Consider the following 21,823-nt stretch of genomic DNA (forward strand, 5'->3'; position numbering starts at 1 on the left):
CTGGACTGAGACTGCTGAATCTGACTTTCTTGGTACCACGTCAGGGAGACAGAAATTAAACAGAACAGCAGAGGAGCGATGATGACTACTCTAGCCCTCCCTAGAAAACAGGCCATGGTTCTCATTTGTTACATGTGTAACTTCATCTTATGGCATGCCTTGGTCACATGCAGTTGTATTAATGGTGAGGGGAGGAGTGATATGAGGTATCTCTTCTACCTTTCATGAAAGCTCAAGTCTTCCTTTTTCTGTAGTATCCTCTGTAACAATAACTGTTTTAGTCAGACGCCACTGTCCTCTGTCATCACACCAGAAGCAGTGCCCTTTCCTCTTCAGGTTATTCTCTAGGCTTATTTCAGAGTAGGTTCTTACAACTTTGATAAATAGCACAATTCCGAGCATGCTAAAAGCCTTGTTCTAACAGGATTTATTCCTCAACTCCACTTATTCCATTTAAAAAAAAATATAAAAAATGCTGCTACTCCTACCTATCAGTCATTCAGAACAGGAATCTCTACTAAGTTCAAGGTAATGATTTATGTCAAACATGTCGGGAGCAAGATGCCACCATTCATCTCATGGTGCGTTTTTAAGGCAATCCCTGAACTGAACGGCCGTTTCATCCCCATTATCATGACCATTCCCAGGAGTTCTGTATTTTGTTACCCCTCTAACCTACGCTCCCTCCTGTATTTACACCAAATATGAACTAAAATATGCAGGTGTTTATCAGAGTGCTGGTTATGCACTTTCTAAGGTGACTTGGAGGATTTGAGAAAAAAAAGCCTATATTAAATTAAACGTTGGTCTGGTGTACATAAAATAAACAAGGGTAAGACATAAGATTTGGGGACTAGGAGCTGACAGTGAAGAAATACTACCACACCTTTGGCAGAACCCTACCTAAAAAAGCGTTCTTTGTGAAGAAGCGAAGCAAAGTCTTTTATGGGTACATACAAGTGAGTGTTTTCAGAGCACTGACATGCATATGCATGAAGAAGGTAGGCAGATTTAGGCTAATGCCTAAAGTGCAACCATCCAAATGCAGCTATACTTCATGGAGCGGTGGGGCTAACACCGCTCACTAGTTAATCAGGTAATTTAAAAAACAGTGTAGTTGAAAAAATATTGGAGTCTAATGCCCTAGGTTTGTAGTTCTCATCCTACAGGAATAATGAAGCACCTCTGCAGCCAATTACCAGCTTTTTGCTATAAGCTTTCATCCCTCCTCCCACAGTTGTTTCTAAACTTCTTTGAATGGTAAAACATACCAAATAAAGCACTGAGAAGGAACATGCTTGCCTGCTGATGCAGCCTTTTCCTGTGAAGTTTATTTGTTCACCCCAAACCTCTTCATTTTCTTAGGGATAGTTGTTTTGTTGCTACAATGAGCTAAGACTTGTTGCTTTAAGTAGGGAAAGTGGCCAACACTATGATTTAATATATATCATAGAATACCAGTTTGGAAGAGACCTCTAGGATCATCTGGTCCAACCTTTCTTGGCAAAAGCACAGTCTAGACAAGATGGCCGAGCACCTTGCCCAGCCGAATCTTAAAAGTGTCCAATGGTGGGGAATCCACCACTTCTCTGGGGAGATTATTCCAATGGATGATTATTCTCACTGTGAAAAATTTTCATCTTGTGTCCAATCAGAATCTCCCCGGGAGTAACTTGCACCCATTATCCACCTTTTCCATGTGACTCCTTGTATAAAGGGCATTTCAATCTTCTTTGTAGCCACACTTTAAATAGTGGAACATATAATTAATTTGTTGTCACCAAAGGCTTCCAGATAACAGTGAGTTCACATCCTCTATATAAAACTTGTCACTAGTCTAGCAAGAGCATATTAGAATTTTAAAGTTTCCATTTCTCTCTAGAGTAAGACAAGATGTCACTGACCATATCAATGTTGTGGTTTATGAAACAGTAACAAAACAGCTGACAGAGAAGAATTTAGCAATCCCCCCCCCCATTGTGTTTTCCTTCCTGAATGACAGATTTCTTACTTGCATGGTGTTTCAACTCTCAGTGGTACCAGCTTCCACTGAGTGCTTCGCATTTGGGGGACACTGCCACAGAGCAGCAAGAACAGGGCTGCACCACAAGGGTGGACAAGCCAGGGGCTGAGGGTGCCACCCACAGCAAAGACCTTCCCAAACAAGCCACAGGCCCACAGTACCTGTACAGGGTCCTGCTGGTGATGACAGCTTCAAATGACAGTGTCTGACAAGCCAAGGAAGTTACTTAGGTCCAAAGTCCAGAGAAGAACACCAGTCAAGAGAACCAGAGACAGGACCAGTAACAAGGCTACTGCCCAGGTCTGGTGCCCATCCAGGCGATTGAGCTAGAAATAGGGTTAGAGAGAAAGCTACCTACCACACAGGCCCACCATCTATCCAGGAAAACCAGTCAGCCATCCAGGGGTGAACTTAAATGGGGCTCCTGAGCCCATTGGCAGAAGGTGCGGTGGGGGTCCCAGGTGGGGCTGGTCAGGGCAATTAGAGCCGACTGGCGCAGTCAGCGCTCTGACAGACACTTGGAAAGCGTACTCAGCAGGAAAGAGCTAAGCCAATGTTTATGATTTGATAGCCTCTGGTTTGCACAGGAAGTCAGAGGGAGATTTCTCAGTTTCACTGAAAACTCTGCCCATCTTGCAATATTTATATGCTCAAAACAAGCAGGTACTCTTTTAAACGTAGGGAAAAGTCAAGTTTTGTCCTGCTGAGGTCAGTAATAAAATTCCTGTTGATTTCAGTGGGCTCAAGGCTTTACCTCGCTGTTTCTTTTCCTGAGCTGCTGTTTTGAAGTCCAACGTGGTAATAAAAATAATGAGAGGAAGTGCCACAGACTCTCTTTTTCCAAGCCTTTTCTGGAAATCACGCGGACCCCTCCTATATCAGTGCCTTTTATGCTCCCTACTTTGACCCTTGTGTCAGGCTAATGGCTTGCTGATTAAGAGTCAGATAAACCTGCTCCAGAGCGCATCAATATCACTCCCTTTCAGCCAGAGGTCTGGGTCAGCGACGTGAGCATGAAATATGCCTTTCCTCCTGACCTGCTGATGGAAAAATGTTGTGCTACTGTAGAGTATGCTGGTCTGAGTCAAAGCCTAGTGAATGATCCAGGAGTGGGGTCCTTCCCATGGTAATTCTTTATCCCCAAATTGTTTGACCATCTTTATTGTGAGATTTTACTGGCAATACTTTTACCCCATCTGTTTCTGGAAATGGATGAATGCTATTAGTGTCTTCTTGTCATAGACCTGGGGATTTGTGGTTGTTTTTTTGGCTTGACAAAAATAAATAAACCAGGACAGTGTGACTAGTAACATGCCAAGAATTGAAACACATGAAATGCATAAGTTAGTGATTACAACGTTTTTCTTCTCTGAGGGTCATAATTTTACAGTGTTCAGCAAGTAACTGCTCCTAGAATTATCCTCTGCTCTGCTCTCAGTGTCCCGTGTACACAGGTAGTCGGAAGTATGTAGCCCTCTGTCTTGTAGCTAGGAACTATGGAACTGATACAATGCGTGGAATTTAGGTGTCTTCCTAACTTTAGCAGTGAAGGCATATGTGCACTAGCTGTCTAGTCCATACACTTAGAGCTCCGTAGGGAGCTCTTCAACTGACTATCCAGTACAAGTACAGATGGGATTCAGTTGCCTAATCATCCATGTCTAGTGACCTTTTTGATGCCCCAGGATGCTTCACTGGGCAATCATTTGCTGGTCTTGAAGGGCAAAGATTTTCTGTAGGTCTTGTGCCCAACCTCCCCTGGTTCTGTCGTGAGTGTCCTAGGGCATCTCAAACAGCTCTAGACATCTCTCTTTAGGAGAGTGAATGCTTCTTTTGTTTATTTATCTTGGGGTAAGTTGAATTTCTCTCTTGGCTTCCTTGTCTGCATTGACTAGGTCTCCATTGATTACTCTGGTATTTTAAGATGACATTGACTCACAGTAGACACTTAAATTCTGGTGACTTTCTGTCTGAAACCTACTCCTTGTGCCCCTCCGTGAGAGCTCGTGAATCTTTAGGATCACAGTTAGGATTTCGCAACATGCCCTAGTTTAAGGACTACTTATTTGGGTCATTTGCCCCTTTAATCACAGCATGTAGTGGCGCTGGTGTTCTCACATGGGGCGTTAAAAGGGATTTAAGATTTGGAGGAACTTGCACTGACAAAAGACAATAGAGATTGATTTCATACCTCGGGACTTTTCCTTTAAAGCAAACTTACTGATCCAGGATGTTTGGTTCATGTGTTTGGGCACTTGCTCAAAAGTAGCCTTTGGAAGATGTGCTGTGCCACAGAAGAATATTTTTTTTTCTGATGGAGATTATCTGTTAATTCAATCATTACCGTTGCTTATAAATGCCAAAACCTCACCAAGCCTTAATTTCGCTAGAAGACTTTTCTATTACAATAGGATATTATGATATTAAAATATCTAATATATTATTTATATTATTCATGTAGTGTCTTCACAGTAGCAGCCTTATGTTAACAGACATTATTACTCCTTCAAAGTTGCATAACTGTCAGTGTGTTGCTCTGTATAGTTTATATGTGCTAATTTGTGAAGTGCTGAGGAATTAGCAGCAGTTGTACAGTCTCTGTAGGTATCAGATCCTGTTCAGCTCTGAGACTCTTGAAGAGTTAATGATTTTGGGTAGAACAAAGGAAAGACCTCTTTCCTGCTTTCCTCTGAGAAGACGTGAAACTGCTCCCTGACCACAAAAAGGAGACCCAATTGCATTAATAATTTCCTCCTTAGACTAGCTAATAGCTCTGGTAAGGAAGAGCAAGCTAGATTTATATTTATATACTATTGTTACTCTACAGGTCAACAGAGCTTTGCAGTCTTGCAGAAGAGACCTCAGCTTTCAGGTTTTATCTTTATTTCATTTTTCCCTTCCAAAGAAGAGAGAATTAGCACACAGGTAGCAAGACTCCATTGTATACGTATTTACATATGTGAATTAAGATTTAAAAAAAGATGTATGCTACTGAACTTTATTGTTTGGAAAATGACATATGATATTAATATCAAAAATCTCACAGCAATGCACGTACCCAGGGGACAGAGTCTAAGCTTCGGTGTGTAAATTTAATTTGATCATTTCCTGACTTGTCCTTGGCTGATGCTAACCCATTCACTTTCTCATAAAGTTAGTATTTATAGACAGTATGTACAAACATAGACTATATTTAATTCAATTTTTGTTTTAGTTATTTCTAATGCATCTATTCCACTGAAATCCTTTTGGCATAATTGATCCATGTTAAAAAAGAAATTAAATATCTTATTTTTCTTTATCGATTAAGAAATCTGATCTTTGCTTATATCCTCCAGACTTACCAAACTAGAGCAAATAAAGGTATTTCAATGGCTGTATGAAAGCTGCTTGTTTGCATGCGTGTACAGGAGGCATCAGTGGGACCATTTCCAAATATCAGCCTCTCTGGTGATTTTAGCAAGGCAGCCTTTCAGTAACAGTCTTTTAAAGCTAAAATAGACTGGACTTTCAAGAAAAGACAGACACTGTTAGTTGCTTTTGGTGTTGGATGACACCTGGAATGTTTTCTAAGTTTTTTATGGATTTTACATCCCATTTCTGCCTGTTCAGCAACGAGCCAGTCAGAACCACTCCATTTTAATGCTGCAATAGCCATTGGAATGGTTATTGCATGCCCTCTGCTCCCTCCTCGAGCTCCAGGAGGGAATTTCCAGTAGAAATGAAGGATCAGGCTTCATTTTCTACCCTTTATGTCTGGTTTGTCTGCTTTCGTTTTTACACAGGACTAATTCTGCTTGAGCTTTAAGAAGTCAACTGTCTGATAGAGGATGTTGGACCCTCTTGTAGTTTTATGAGTAAAAGTTGTCCAGTTGTTTTCCTCTGCAGTTCATGACAACAGCTGAAGTAGGAGATACACACCTAGCATCCAAACACGGCCTGTATTATACTTCTACAAAATCTGGAATAACTCCCTGACTTCACTGGTGTTCAGCCTCTTGAGCAAAACAGCCTTTTGGTGGCCAAATTCTCCCTTTGGAGGTACGTGTAGTTTCTTCTTAACTTCTCAGAGAAATCATTTGCAAGCTTGGGACAGCTAATTCTAACCCTAATATTTTTTATTAGAATTTTGGACAGCAGTTGTGAACGAGTAATAACAAAAGCTGTGATTCAGATGGTAAGGGTTAGTTCTCGCATACGGTTAAGGGGGAAGAGCAAGGCTTAGGGAAATGTTTTCCTTTTGGATAGTAGCACGCATGAGTCCCTCCCTATCACTCAGCCTCTCCTACCTTTTAAACTGACGTTCCCTCTTAACTCCGTACAGAAGCATGTGTTTTACTAAGTAGAGCAACGGATTTAAATGCTCAGTGACAATGCAACCCAAAAGAGCAACTTAGGTTCTACACCCATTAAAAAAAAAAAAAAAAGTGTCTGATTTGTTTCAAAGCAGAAATGGTTAACTTGAAAAACACAGCCCAGCACCACAGGCTCTCTATGTGCAAGTGCTTTAATGACCCCCAACTTTTAAAAATTTGTCAGACATAAAAGCAGTACTAATCCGATTAGTAACTGTGATTGAGTAAATCTACTGTAAAAATGGACCGTGCCCTGTTTTGAACATGATACCATGCTGGTCATTCGAGAACTGCCACTGTGAAACATAAAAGTCTCTTTGATGGAATATTTATTTCATGAGTTAAAAAAAAAGGGATAATATAGTATTGTTTGTTTTCAAAATCACTTGTAAAATTTTATTAGCCAAGGAGCCAATATTCAAAACAGTCAAGAAAAGACTTGTGCCGTGCAATAAGAGAGAGATGAAAGCTTGTCGGAGAGGAAATCAAGTGGTTAAGTCCAAGAATTGCTCGCTCTACTTCTTTTAGCTGCAGCACCCCATAGGAATAAAAGGAGGACAAGTATTTTGGAAAAACCTTTTCGTTAAGTTGAAAAAGTCAGCACTCAGTTGTGTGGCCTTGGAAACTCTCATTGAGTTTTCTATCTGCCCTCCAGAACATTTCTGCATGTCACTTTGGCAGTCACAGCTACTAATTTTAAAGCAGAGAAGCGTCTTCATTCCTTGGGGCTCACATGCACTGCAATTAGTCTTATTATAAAACGCCAAAAAATCTCTGGCAGCTAAAATAAAGTCCAGGGAAATGTCCACACCACTGATGAATGAGTTCCTTGAAAAGAAGCAGTGGTGGGCACGAGCCACGACATTTGGATCTTGATCCAGGTCTGGAAAACCTGAGGATTGCGTTTTGGCTGGGTCCACTATATATATAGAAGGAGATCAGCAGCGGCATTTGTGTCCAGGTTTCATTAACTATTTTAAGTGCATGCACATGTATGCACACGCACAGTTTACAATTCTTATCCAAACTTCAAATAGAACAATAAATAATATTGCATATAAAACGTCTCATTTTTCATTTACCCACATGTAGCGGTATTTCCTTTCTGGTCAGAGTGTCTAAGAGGTTGTCTTGAGACGGGAATGCTTGACCAGCCCCTCTTGCTCTAACACTAATGTTCTATTTACCTAATTAAATATTAGCTCAAGCTGTTCGCATGGTGGAACATGCCAGCTAGTGAGAGAGAAAAACCTCCACTTTCCTAAGCCAGAAAGTGCATTTTTTCAGACGTGAGAAACAGTTTTTCACCCCAGCTGAAAAGGTTTTAATTTTTTAAAGAAAAATTAATTCAGCTTGTAATGAAGGGGCTTTCATTTTGTTTGCCAAAGTGAAATAAATAAATAAATAATGTTTTAAGGATCTATGGAAATCTTCATCTGTTCTGCAACAAGTCTCTTGGTTCATGTTCAGCTTGTCTGCATTTTTGTACAGAAAGAAACGTTTTAGACCATCTGTGGAAGAGGCTGTCAGGACATCGCTCCTGCTCTTCCCTCCCTGCCAGAGCATTCGCAGTCGCAGGGGACTAGAGCCCGGACCTCCCTCTGCTCCCACAGCCCTGGACCTGCACCTTTCAGCGCCCAGGGAAGTTTCTGACCCACCGTGATGCCATGCAGTAATTCCCATCGGGAAGCGAGGATATGCCCCGCTGCTTACACGGAGCCATGGAGGAGCCGTGGTGATGCCGTGGGAGCTGCGCCGGTGGGGCGGTTTGGGGGCCCCACGCACGGTGGGTGACTGAGGAGCACCGGGCAGGGTACAGCCACAGGCCCCACGGCCCACAGCCGGGCTGCCGCGCTCACTTTTTGGGGCACCAGCTTCAAGTTGGGCCCATGCCTGCAAGATCGTGCCATAAACCAATTTGTGCCTGGATCCAGGCAGCTGTTGAGCACGTGTAGGAGAACTCCCAGGTGCAGAAAGCCCTGACAGGTTGGGAAGGGGAGCGGGGAAAGCCCTGAGCGCTGCCAGCGTTCACAAGGGAGGCTTTAAACGCCTCCGGCTGTGGGAACAACCCTCTGCAGTGAGTTTTGCTGAGCACTGGCTGTTAAACCTACGTTTCTTTGAACAACGCTATTGAACTTACAGCTTAAAAACGCTTGAAACAACATGTTTTGATGATTCACGTGCAACAAACACAATGTCAAATTTCCTCCCCAGACTGCGCTTTGCTCATTGAGAAGGAGAAACAAAAATAGACATTTTCAACCGTTTTAACCTATGATTAAAGCTCTTCACGTTTCTACGTATGTAGGTGTGTTTGAGCATGTATAGATGTAGCCACATATTTTAAAGATTTTTTCAAAGAGCATGTCTACTAATAAAGACAGACCTATGAAAATTCAATAGGAGGCTAAAGGGTATTTTATCTAGGCTGAGGCAAACTTTCTAAGGGTAAATAGCAGTCATCTTTGTTCCAAGTCCCTGGTCCCAATCCCAAGAACCTGCATTTGCGGCACACATTTTTTTATAGTGTGACTCATAACTGAATTTTTTGCTAACAGTTTGACAGGTGCAAACCCTAAAGACAAAAATAACGGTGTCACCAGAATGGTTTATTTTGTTAATTGTCCTCATCAGATTAGAGGCGCTGTAGAGCTGCTCAATTTATGAAGTAAGGTAAAAAGTCGTTTCCTAGGGCTGAAAGAATGGGTCATAAAATGACAGATTAGTGCCTGGAAGGGTTTGCACGCTGCAGCCCAAGAGCACAGATAAAAATTTAGTACATTTACTTTCTTTTAAATATCATATGATCCACTGTGTATAAACAAAACAAAGGAAACAGTGACCATAGCACACACCTACTGGTATTCTAAAATCAATCTTTGATCTTCAGATAGTTAATTTATGACATAAATTCTCTATCAAACTATTATAAGCATGCATAAGCACATGGAGTAACAAATATATAGTATTTTACTTAGTGCATGATAACTACAGTGGAGTCAAGTCTGGAAATCTGAAGGAGACTGCAAAATAATCCCAGTAATTTCTGATATCCACGAAACATTATGTCTTAAAAAAAAAAAGCGGCACAAATCAGCCCTCTTAAAACACAATATGGATTTTTTCACCAACATTTTACTTCCTGACACAAACTATACCTGATCCACTTGCTCGTGTCTAGACCGTACCTTTGCCAAGAAGGATTGGGCCAGATGATCCTTGAGGTCCCTTCCAACCCGCTATTCTCTGATTCGATGTTTCACTATTCTTTCAACTTAGAGCATATTCTATTCCAGTATATTTCAAAATCAGACTATTTGCTAGAAAAAGCCCTGTTTGTATTGAAACACAGGAATTGTGTATTTTCATCCTTCTGAACTAGGAAATCCTAAACGTGCGGCGTCCCAGGCTGCTTGTTAGGGACGATGGTGTGTGTAGAGTGAGCCACGAACAACTCTTTGTTTCATTTCCAAACAGTTTTATAAATAGAGCTCACTTACAATCTCATAAACTTCATTCTGTCCTGAGGCCTTTCTGCATAGCTTCATTTACACGCTCACAAATTGAGCATTTAAGAGGTTTACTTTAGTTTGATAATGATCTATTAGGACTGATTAGAAAATAAAAAAAAAAATCAGGTATCTAGCACAAATATTCTTTCACATAAACAACGCATCACCTCATTTCACTGCGGTCTCATTTTTGGATCTGGGGTATCAAGTTCATAACATTGTTCGAGGGCAAAGTGACTTGCTCTTGTGACACACTGTTTTGGAGCTTGTACTCTTTCAAAAACACAGAGCACCAGATCTTGAGCTTTTTTGGGGAAAGATCTTTCTCAACAGAGGCCATAGTTGTAAATCAGATGAGATTTTACATGTGGTTATGTACACGTGCATATGTGTGTGGGAGGGGAACAGAGGTGGAAGGATGATATTAGTAGAGCCTTACACCACGCTGGCCATTTAAAGACTGCATTCAGCACGTCACTGGTTATTATTCAGGCTTCTTTGTTTTCAAGTTGTAGTGTATCTCAGATAGCAATTTCTGATCCCATGCCCACATTCTTTTCCTTTAAATTCCTTCCTAGGCTTCTGTCTTACAAAATGTTATGCCTCTTCCATTTGCTTACATGTGAAGCGAATGGCATTCCCTACAGCATGACAGAATCACAGAATGGTCAGGGTTGGAAGGGACCTCTGGAGATCACCTAGTCCAACCCCGCTCCAGCAGGCTGCGCAGGACAGCATCCAGGCGGGTTTTGAATGTCTCCGGAGTGGGAAACTCCACCACCTCTCTGGGCAGCCTGTTCCGGTGCTCTGCCGCCTTCAAAGTAAAGTTCCTCCTCATGCTTAGATGGAACTTCTTATGTTTGAATTTCTGCCCATTACCCATGATTTCTTGTCCCTGTGACCCTGGCTTCATGGCCGTGGCTTGGAAGGTGCCCTGTGCTGAGTGTTATCTGGCAGAGTCAGCAAGGGGGAGGTAAGAGGAACATGCCACACCATAGGAATAAGCATATCCCAGACACTTCATCTGCTATCACAGTGCTGCCACCCAGAAAAGTGCTGTCATAGTGGCGGTGGCTTCAAGTGACTGGAAGGAGTCCCAAGGAGCAGGGAAAATTACTGGTGAAGAGAAGCAGTGCTGCTTCTGGAAAATCTCTCTCCCTGGGCCAGATATGCCAAATATCACTTTATTGCTCTGTTCCTATATTACTTTTCTGCTAAATTTCTCTGTGATCGGTATACCAAAGCTGTTCTCCAGCAAAGGAACAAAAGGGAATTCTGGTCACCCACCAGTGTCACAGTGCACCCTCCAGGCACTGAGCAGATGGTGGAACTGGACTATGCTTAGTCCATAGCATGGTGGACTAAGGATGTAAGCCAGGCAAAGTATGTAGACAGAGGCAAAAACTTGATATGTCTCTTCATGTCAACAAGAAGAGGAAAAATGAGACACATTTAGGTCCACATATCCTTTGTCATATCTGAAAAAGAAGGGCTTAGGCACATGGAATTTGTCACCTTTTTTCCTGCCAGTTCTATCAACCAGTCTAATAGTAAAAGTACTGAGTTGTCATTAAACTGTGCCTCACTTATTTAATATAGACTGCCAGTCCAATATCAGCTATGTCTGAATTGCTGAAAAAGACAAATGCCATATTACATTCTCGCAGGTAAAAAACACAAATGAGCGTGTGACCGTTTTACTCATCTCTCTGTGACTGGTAGCAGAGCAGACCCTGATGGCTGGTTTTCCTCTGGAGAGTCCGTGAGACCACCTACTTAACTGAAACAACTGGAGACAACACAGCCACAAGAATTTTAGTTTTCATGCCAAACCCAGATCATTTTTAAAGCCCCAACTAACTTCTTTTTTAACCAAGTTTTCTGCTTCACGATTTATTGCAGGTACGATACTGCCGTTCTTCGGCGCTGCAAGGAACCTGCGTTACCCGCAGTGAGAGTACCCATGGATAGGCAGTTGTACGTATTTATAACCAGCACAAATAGTTATGGTTGAGAATATGCAGGCAGGACAATGTAAAAAGGAAAGGTAAAAATAATTTTAAAATCATGTCTAGATTCAGTTCTTTTTTCTTCTGGATAACTTTACTTCCAGACAGGCATTCCGAGAGAGGGCTGCCATGGTTTACTGCTAAAAAATGTCTGATTCTGTGTTAGCTGTTTACATTTGATGAGATCTATGATATCCTTACGTGCAACATCAAAGACCGAGTAAGTCCCTGCATTCGGTTTGTTCCCACACTAGAAACAAATACCTTCTGAAGAAAGTTACATTTCACTGCTGCCAAAGCAGCCAACCCACTAACACAGCAACAGGACTCCGCTGCAGATAAATATGTGGTTGAGCCTCAACACTGTTTTCTGATTAATCTGCAGTAATTATTAGCTCTAAATAACAGTAAGTATTATCTATCCTAAATATCTCCTGATTTCTTATTTGCTAGAATCCAAGTTAGTTGATCATCAGTTCGAGCACAGGAAAGTCTTTGTCACAGCATTCTTTTTGCAGGAGGAGAATGATGGAAGAAATATGGGAAGTTTTAAGGTTTTGTTCTTTTTTGGAGTAGTAACCACTTTTTTGTCATTGTGTATTTCTGCAAGGACTGTATTACTGCTTGGAGTACTGAAAAGACATTTTAACAAGGGGGAATAAAATAACAAAGATGAAAACTGTAAATTGGCCAACACTGAAGTTAACGATGTCTCCTCAGTACTTTACACAGAGATAATAAATGACGAAAGCATCTAAAATCAAGTATTTACCTTATTTCTGATTCCACTCTGTAAATTCATCCCTGCTGGTCTGTTGGAGTCTCAGTTCATGAACCAGCACTATCTTTAATTTCTCTGCTGATCCAGCTAATTTGGTCTTACTTATGTCCTTCTCGGAGGCCAAATGCCGCCTGCAGCGTACCCCATGGCTACCATTTATTTACACTCTGAGCCAACACAGAGCTGTACTAAGCTGCACGGCCATTCGAGAGCACCAAGTTTGCTGAGACCTCCAGACCATCCCATGTGAGAATCTCCACATTCAGAGCTGCCTAAATCTTTGGGGCTGTTATCAATCAGTTTGCTATTCGACTTTGCGAACCTATTCAGCGATGCCGGAGTTGCTGGCCCTGTGGCAACGTACAGAATAGTATATATAAACATATATACACATATAAAAACATATAGTGGCCTGTTTTATCCTTTACTGCCCGGTCGTGTTTTGTTTTGAAAGAAGGTGACACTTCGGGCTTGTTTCCTTGTTTGTTTGGGGTTTGGTGTGGTTTTTTTTGGGTTTTTTTTTTTTTTTTTGTCTTTTTTTTTCCCCTCGCTCTTCCCCTCCAGCACCTCCCGCGGGCGCGGAGCGGGGCGCGGAGGGGCCGCGGGTTTCGCCGGCAGGTGGCGCTGCCCCCCTACCGAACCCCGCCGCCGGCCCCGCGCCCCGCCGGCGGCTGCGGGACCCGCCACGCGTGGGGCTGCGCGGGGCCACCCGCGGGAGGGGGCTGCGGGGTGCCGTCCCCGGGAGGGGGGTGCGCGGGGCTGCGCGGAGCCACCCGCGGGAAGGGGCTGCGCGGGGCTGCGCGGCCGTCTGCGCGCTGCGGGGACCCTTCACATCTCCGTCCCCCGTCCCCCGTCCCCCGTCCCCCCCCCACCCCCCGCGGGAGCTTCGGTCAGCGCTTCCTCAGATGACCTCGGCTGTCCTACCGGTGTATCGGCCTCTGCTTTCTCTTTAATTACAGCCAATTTGCATACGCAGCTCGCTTGAGTGCCGAGCTAGGCATGAGGCTGATTTGTTACTATTTTTTTTTTTTTTTTTTAACTGTATTTTGTGCCGTAGCAGCTAATCGGTTACATATAGGACAGAATTGATGCAACAAAAGTTTTTCTTTTCCGGAATGTCTAGACATCATTTACAAAAATGCCCACTACACAGAAGTGAGAAAATGACAGCAGACTCTTGTGTCGATTTTTTTACAGAAATAAGGTCTGGTGTGGCAAGATTTTCACATTTCTGGAAATTGTTACCTGGTACTTTAAAGCTGAAAAAAAAAAAAAAAAAGACCAATAATTCTGAGGTATTCCAATTTTCAGAATTAAGATAGTCCACAATTTCTAAAAATTAATTATATGAACTCTCAAACTGAGAACCCCAAATTACTGGTTACTTTTGAAAAACTAAGCCTACAGGTGCCGAACCTCTTACTGCCACTATATTCACTAACAAAAATAAAGTAGCTCATGTTGCCATCTGAAATATTTTGGCCTTCGGAGCAGACACAATTATGCTGTCTCATGAGATCATAGCCAAGTCAACAGTATTTGTTCAAACCTTTGTTTTTTGCTGGCCAAGCCTCAAAAGATCTGTGTTTCAGTTCAAGTGTGACCAACCACCCAACTGGCGAATGACGTAAGAAGCGATGTTCAAACTTAGTTTCAGATTCAAACACCTTCAGAGCTCAAGGAGGAAGAAGAAAAGAAAGGTGTTATGGGCACGGTTTTGATTCACCCCTTTGTACATATGAGGCCCACAGAGATTTTTGGATCTGGATCCAAGTGTCTATGAAATGTGGGAACTTACAGATCCGGGCTCTTGGTTTGGTTTGGATCTACCTCTCTGCTTTGAACTGTTTGGGTGTTTACTTGAAGCTTATCCAACCTGTCCATATTTTTCTGAATTTGGAAAACTGAGCTGGAAATGTGACCAACAGCCTTTGTTTTTTGGTTTTTTTTTTTGGTGGTATTTTACAATTTCAATTCTCAACCGAAACTAGAAACGAAACTGGCATGTTTCAAACCTTCTAGCGCTTCAGCTGACAATTAGTGTTGGGAGGTAACAAGGGCAAAGAGGTGCAGATGCCAGTGTGCCTGAATAGTTATGTGTGTCTCCTCCCTTCTTCTTTCTTATGTTCAGATTATCAATAGAGTGAAACGTTCTTATATGAAAAATTATTTTAGAAGGGGCAGTGTTAAGACAGCACATCTCCACAGATGTTTCAGTAAGAAACAGGTTTTCTTGATTCACACATCATTTCCATCTTGAACAAGAAAGTTTGACAAGACTTAAGAAAACAGAAAAAGTCTTTTGTTATGTGTGCCTCTAGTTTTCTGTAGTTGTAGGCACTTGAAATAAAAATCCACTGGCTTCAGAGAGATTTTAAATCTTCTTATATTTAGTAGTACCTGAATTTTAATGCATTACTTGCTCCTCTTCCACCTCTTTAGAATTGCAATTAAGTAAAAATAATCAGAGCGTTTGCGCTCCCGATTGGCTTCAGAATCCTTCCATAACTACACATTATTTTTATTTGAATTCTTACTCTTTTTCATTTCAATTTATGTTAATTTTCCTACTGAGATAGTGCTTGTAATAAACAAAAAATGATTTTGAAAGTAACTGTTGATCTGGTATTATCTGTTAAATTAAAATTCAGATATATTCACTGTACAATTGTCCTTCTCGTTTCACCCCCTACATACTTCGAGTTGCCCTAATTTATGACAAGCCTATTTGTGTCCACAACTCTACGTAAATCTGCTTTCTAGCAATGGGAATCCACTGTGTTGCACTGAAGCAAATATTTGCACAACTGGAGCCTAAAGTCTATGCAGATTGTCCTTATGTAATTTATAAACCAAGTTAGGCACAAAAAGTGAAAACTCGATGTTTATATTGTGCTAAGAAAACTGTATGTATCAGGTGCGTACAGGACTGTGGGTGCATGCAGGGGCAGCAGCGACATGTACAGACGTTACTTATAGTCACGACGCCCCGTCATTTTTCAGGTACATATGTTCGATAGAGGCATACGAAGTTGATTTTAAAAAAGCCTCCCTGAATTAAATCTGTAATAGCAAATCTCCGCAGAGAGTAGCAAACTGCGCTTTCTGATGTCAAAGAGCAGACAGCTTAGCATCTTTCTTCTGGACTTGCGGAGTGAGTGCTGAAAAGCTTTCTGGGAACTTTTCCATGTTACTGATGCCACATACCTCTCACAAAGTGGTTGAATGATGACTACAATAAGTCAAAGATAGTAGCTAGAAATATAAGAAACGGGGTCACAGCTTATTTCTCTTCTAAAACAAAATAAATTGCTTGACGCTTCGGGGTGAAGAGCTTTAAATTTGCAGAGTGGATTTGCTTGAGCTGACAGTCTTTGAAGAGCTTGACCTGTAACTTGTATGCTCCTGTTCCACTGCCAGCCCGGCCCCATAACTCACCCCGAGAGAGAGTGACAGCCTCACCTATAAAATTATGTCCTCTCCTCGCTGGCAAGCCTCAGGATTAGTCTCCTCGAAAATGCTAACTGAGGTATGAAGGTATCACATGGCTGCTTGGGACAGCAGTGGTGATGTTTGTGGAACCGTTCACTGTCTCAGGGCTAATCTCCGGGATAATTTAGATTAACCTTACAGATCTCTGGAAACCCCATTCCCCGTGATGGACTATGCCCATTATATCCAGTCTCCATCTTAAAGGTTTAACCCAAGCTGACATCACAATGTTATATCAAAAGCTTTAAACTGATATCTATCTAAATAACCCTCCAACCCTCCTCAATTAGACTTTACCTTTTGCTTTAAAGTCTTTTCACCCCCTCACGAAAACACCGTATCTACTGTGAATAATGCTAACCAGAGAAAGCAGGACATCTTGACATCTTCTTGTGTTTACTTTGTCACAAGACGGATTGCTGTGGCAAATAGATGGGATGTATCAAAGAACTGCTGCCCCCCCCCCCCCCTTCATGTTTGGGAAGGTTTTGAAATCAAGCGGCCCGGGGTGGGAAGGGAGGGGGAAGGTGTTTCACCTTAGCAAAGGTACCTCAGGGGCAGTCTCTGGCTTCTGGCATGAGAAGCCAAATTATTCTCTGTTAGTAAAAGTATTTATAACCATCATTACAACTTTGACTGTGGAGTACATGGCCAAAGGCCACTAGCAGCATAGAGAAACATGAACTAAAAGCATAATTCCAGTCTGAAGCTGGAGTAAAAGAAATAAATCATGCTATGCAGAATTATTAAAAAAAAAAAAATTAGCCTGTCAAAAATCATGCAAACATGGCTTTTTTTTTTTTTTTTTTTAAAAAAAAAAAAGGTGCTTTGCTGCAGGGAGAAAGGTGTTTATGTCTCAGGGATTTTTGCATAGCAGCCAGAGTAATTCTCACGATGTGCCTCCCGCCGAGGCGGCTGCCACCAGTTGCACTGGCCAGTCCTCAGTTCCCTCCCCAGCACAAGGCAAAGCAGAACACTGCAGTGAAGAAGACCAGCAACGTCTCAGCCCGTGCTGATCCTGCAGGGTCTGGAGCCAGGAGAGCCTCTTCTTACCTATAGGCTTCTTTCTAAAGGCTCACTTGACCTGACCTGTACTGCCTGAGCCTTCCCACTTCCCCTCGAGTATTCACCACCAACAGACTCAGGATAAAGAAGTCTGGGCAGAGTCATCCAGCTGCTTTCTGCTGCCTATATGAAAATGCCAGATTAAATAAAATCCTTTGAGGGCGAGAGAGGTGTCTGGGTAGGGTGCAATCATCTTTTTATGCAGGTAAAAGAGGTGCCCTCCCCCCCCCTCCTCCACTTTGCTCTTCCTGCTCTCCCTGAGTCATGGCAGATAATTTTTTTACTTTTTAGTAATTTTGAACAGGTTGAAGACCAGTTATAGAATAAAGAAAAAATTATGAACCTGAGAAAGGCAGGTCAACCATCATGGTTTTCAGCAACTGTGAAAGTTTTTACTTCCAGCCTGCATTTCAAGTTCTAGTGTCAATGATGGAGCAATAAAAGCAGCTGCAAAATAATGATGCAAAGAGGCCATGTGTCTTATGGTTTATGTACAAGACAAAAGCTGACAGAACACTGAAGGCTATAACTGTCTGGGAGGCACCAGCCTTGGGAGAACATTTTTTTTTTCAGTTTCCATGTTGGTTATGCCCTGGGGAGTACTTATGGGATTGTTTCTCTGGTCTCTATGATTTCACAATTATGCAATCTACCTCCAGGGATATGATCTCTTGACTCAAAAATAAAACAAAGATCTTAATAAAAATGAATACAAAGGTACAATAGAAAAATGGACTTAAGGAGGAAACATGGAATTTTCCAAGCATTCCTACAAAGATGGCTAAACTAAGCCACACGTTTCTTCTACTTGAATATAGAGCAAAAGCTGAAGCAGACGGTGGTGTGACCCAGAGCCCTTGTAAAGCTAGTCTGCTGGCACAACGCAGGTTTCAGCACAGCCTTGCAGGATTTCTGGGGGAAATTCCCCCAGTGTAGGGATCGTCAACTCTTTTTGTCTTTGCCCCATCAATCCCAAGGAGCACTTATCTGTGGTATATTTGATTTAGGAATCCTCCAAGTAGTATAACTTCTCTGTGGTGTTCTCCTTAGATATGCCTGCTGTGCCTGGCACTGTAACACTTTGACTGCGGAAATATGACATAGGAATAGCGCCCCTGTGTTAGCCCATTAAATAAGTCCATCTGCTGATAGGCTCAAAGACAAATACCTACAAGTCCATGTAAATAGAAGTGGTTTGGATGATTGGCTTATTTTTTATAACCCACAGATTTGCTAGATGCGGTGTTTGACTGTGTACCCTACACATAGCTGCCTCATCCTCCACTTTGTCCTGTCACCGTCCGTTCCCAGAAACAAACTATCAATGAAAAACTCCTCATGTTCACCTGGATACCGCATCTGCTCTGGTCTTAGCTGTAGCTGCCTTGTCTTCCCGTGCCAATGCAAAACAGTTGGAAAACTCCTCTAAGGGAGCAGCTACAGATTCCTTCAAATAGGTGGCTTTGAAGTTTTACCTTTTTGGCCTGCTGGTGGCTCGTTATCCGGGGAGCTGGGAGTCAGGTCAGCTCCTGCTGTCAGCTCTTGCGCCTAGCAGATGCTTTCAGGGCAAATGGAGATCCAAATATGTGGACAATCGCTGTCTAATTAAATATCAACTGTTTGAAGGACTGGGTGGCCTACTCCTTCATTGAGACACCAGGTGACTTAATGGTCTTAAATAAAAGGCCCTTTAAAAGTTAAAATAACTTCGGTGCACGTTTCAGAGAGCCAGAGAATATTGTGACAGCAATGAAGAACAAAAAACCCATCACCCAGCATTTTCTCTCATGTGAGCACACGCACATCCCAGTTAATGCAAAACAATATGAAGTCTTACAGTGTGAAAAAGCATGGGAAGAGATTGTAAGAGAGTCTTTCTCAGTGGGTTTTTGCCCAAACCAAAAGGGGAGGTTTGTCCCAAAGGTATGACGTACAACTGGCAGGAATCAGGCAAGACCTCAGGATCTGCGCAAGATGAATGATCTGAACGGATAATGAGGTTGTTTCCTCCTACTCTTATACAAAAATATCCTTATTTCAGGAAGTGCTGACCACTTTTCTTTCCTCATGTTTCAAATTCAGCTCCCAATAATACAGGAACTAAAAATCAACTAGCCACTTGAAAAAAAAAAGTCTATTTAGTCTAGGTATGGTTGTAAATAAAGTGACAAATTCAACAGTCAGTATAACTGACTTTGTTTCTAACTGCACTTCCAAGCATCCTTCCCACCGCCTGCCCCAGGGATCCTCGCTGCGGTGCAAGTGATCTCACAACCATTTCCTTCAGTCTGTGGTGGATTTGGCCTAAATTTCAACTACATTTCTGGTTTTTGTTCTGGAATCGCTAATAGTGAGTCAAAGAATCAGTTCAAATGCTGTGATTTATGTGAGAGTTAAATGCCACTGAAAGGCAGAGTAACTGCTTCTCAAGACTGATTGCTGTTGCGATGTTTGGTGTTTTTCTTAAAAGTCCCAGGGAGAGCTTCATGAGAATCCAGTTACTTTAAATTTAAAATAAAACCCAACAAGTTTATAGGTCCTCAAAAATTGTGACGGAAATTTTAAGAGAGAGGCTTTTTAATGGCTTAAAAGCCAAAGAACGGAATATTTAAGCCGAATAACCAAATATTTAGCATTTGAACGAGGATTTAAAACCCATTGCTGGTTTTAAGATAACGATTTATGAATGATTGCTTTGTTGATGCTGAACAAAGCCCTGGGCCCTCAGGTTGTATATCCTTTGTTCTTGCTTTGGCCTTCAGGAAACACGGTTTTACTCAAGAGTTTAGAGACCGGGAAGGGCTTAATTTCTTCTGTCTTTGGTGATTCCGTAGATGTCTATGTCTAACATAGATGCCCCCGTTGTAGTAGTCAACCTGAGTCATTACTGAGTGACTGCAGCCTACTGCCAGGTGAAAGAGCTGTTGGAAAAGTGTCCTCATGGTGTACAAGAGGAAAAGGCTCATAACAACCATGTACCTGCAAGCCAAAGCCCGGGCACAAGGACAGAGAGTGGCTAAGGTAGGATGCTCAAGGAATAGGGTCAATAGGGCTGTCAGGATAAATGGCTTGGGCGCTGTGGCTACAAACTTCCAAGGTGGGCACATGGCTCACAGGAGCATCCTGGGGGCAAACTGTGGCCATCACAGGTGCTAAGAGGGTGTGTTTGGGGTGGTCATGATCCTAAGGGCAGGCTGTGGCAGGTCTTGCAGATGATCCAGGAGACACTGTCTGCACTGACAGCAAAACTTCTTTGGGGAACAGGCTGTCAAAACTTTGCAAAGCCGTATCCTTTGAGTCAAAGGCAGGAAGAACCAAAGCTGGCAAGGATGGGGAAAGGACCGGCAACTCCAAGCTGGATGCTGTAACGCAAGGGAGCTGGGGCTCCTGAAGAGTTATTTTGTACCTACTGGGACAAAAAGGAATAATTTGGTTCGCATTGGTTTCATAAAGCAGGCCCCAGGAGGGAGATTCCTGCATTGAGTCGCCTGTTGTGTGCTGTGTGAGCACCTCTGGGGATCATCACAGGGAAATCCAAGGCCCAGCAGCAGATGCTGACTGGGGCAGGAGTGACGCACCATCAACACTCGTACACCAGCAGTTAGAGGAGTGTTGTTCTGCAACAGGGCTTTGGTGTTTCTTAAACTTGGGCTGCTTGTGCAGCCTGTCTTCATTGGGTGAGGAGCGAGGAGAAACAGCTCAGATCAACTGCAGTCAAGGCCACGCATTTACTGTCTGCCATTAACAGCTTAGTAAATTATAAATTGGTTTTGTAAGAAACACACTTTATGTTTTGACCCAAATCACATAAAATAGATATGGCTGTAGAGCACGAAACAGTCCAAGTTAAGTGGTGAATCCAGCTAACTGTTATTTGCAGGTCATGTCACCCATGTGTTTTGAGTGCTCAGACAGCGTAAAAGGCTGTAATTCTCCAAACTAAGGCATTTCACCATAATTGATTAATCTTTTGGCACAGCCCTTTTTAAGTGTTTTATTCTCTGGGTGCTATTTTTCACATTTTGTCTCCTTATTAAAAACTGCAGTCACCCAATCAGCTCTCAGAAACAATGACCTATGACTCAAGTAACCATTGACAGACTGTTTTGGAACAACTCACAAAAAGCTGAAATGCATTAAACTATTCAGCTAATACATAAATAGAATACAGGGTCAGTTTGCAAGCCATTTGTTAATAGACTAAAGGGCTCCCTTCCCACAGAAATAATTTAAAACATGATTTATCCAGCTTCTTCCAGAACAATTCATTCTTTCCAGAGTCTCCTCGATGCGAGTTACAGATGTGAAGGCTAGCCTGGCTAGAGCTGTCAAGGACAACCTTTTTGCAGGTTTTGGGTTGTTTCTGGTTCCTTATATGTTGGCACGAGCCTAGCTGGCTCTGGTAACCTGGCCTGTGGATAAATTTCAAGAGTCGTCTTTATTCTTTCTGTCAGTTCAACAGTGAAGCCCCCTTAATATTGAAGTGTTGGGCGTTTTCTGTCTATTACAGGAGTTTCTGAAGACTTGTGGTGATCCTGGTTGAGCAAGCTGATAAAGCAGAGAGGAAGTTCACCTAAACGGGCCAA

The sequence above is a fragment of the Vanellus vanellus genome, assembly GCF_965231255.1.
Source record: "Vanellus vanellus genome assembly, chromosome: 2".
Lineage (NCBI taxonomy): Eukaryota > Metazoa > Chordata > Aves > Charadriiformes > Charadriidae > Vanellus > Vanellus vanellus.